This window comes from Mus caroli, unplaced genomic scaffold (assembly GCF_978045245.1).
Source record: "Mus caroli unplaced genomic scaffold, Mus_caroli_1 scaffold_10, whole genome shotgun sequence".
In the NCBI taxonomy this organism is placed as follows: domain Eukaryota; kingdom Metazoa; phylum Chordata; class Mammalia; order Rodentia; family Muridae; genus Mus; species Mus caroli.
In genome coordinates, this window is record NW_028227265.1 from 102,354,107 (window position 1) to 102,354,707 (window position 601).

Genomic DNA, 601 nt, shown 5'->3' on the forward strand with positions numbered 1-601 from the left:
GACAGCAGAGATCTTTTCTTTGAAAATCTTTCTATTTGCCTTATATGGTCATCTTTCCCCTATACCTTCAAATTGTTTTTGTTTGGTTCGCTGGTTTTGTTTTGTTTTCTGCAATATGCCCTATTTCTTATAGTAACACCAGTCATATCATATTAGGGCCCTTCATGAGTTCAATTTACCCTAACTACTACTTCAAATGTTCTATTTTCAAATATTTTCACATTCTGAAATTACAAATTTTAGGGAACACAGTTCAGCCAATAACTTGTTCACTCTTTATTCTTCTTTGCTTATTTGTCTCCTATTCTCTTGGGGCTTCCTCCTGCTCCTCTTTCTTCTTATGTTTTATATTAGTGTCTATCTTTCAGATCCTTCTGTTGAACCTTTGGTATACTACCATCCCTTTCACACTCCAAAGGCATGGTTTCAACACAAAATCCAGGAAAACAGTAGACCCCTATACTCTTTGGTCTTGACACAAAGAAGGAAGGTAGATGCTCACTTCGGCAGCACATATACTAAAATTGGAATGATACAGAGAAGATTAGCATGGCCCCTGCGCAAGGATGACATGCAAATTCGTGAAGCATTCCATAAAAAT

The 601-nt window shown here is 36.8% G+C and overlaps 1 non-coding gene across 1 annotated transcript; it reads left to right on the plus strand.

Moving 5' to 3' along the window:
- The first annotated feature begins 494 nt into the window (after window positions 1-494).
- On the plus strand, window positions 495-601 carry LOC115031874 (U6 spliceosomal RNA). Its single transcript, XR_003837510.1, has one exon. It is a non-coding gene; the product is annotated as a U6 spliceosomal RNA (small nuclear RNA).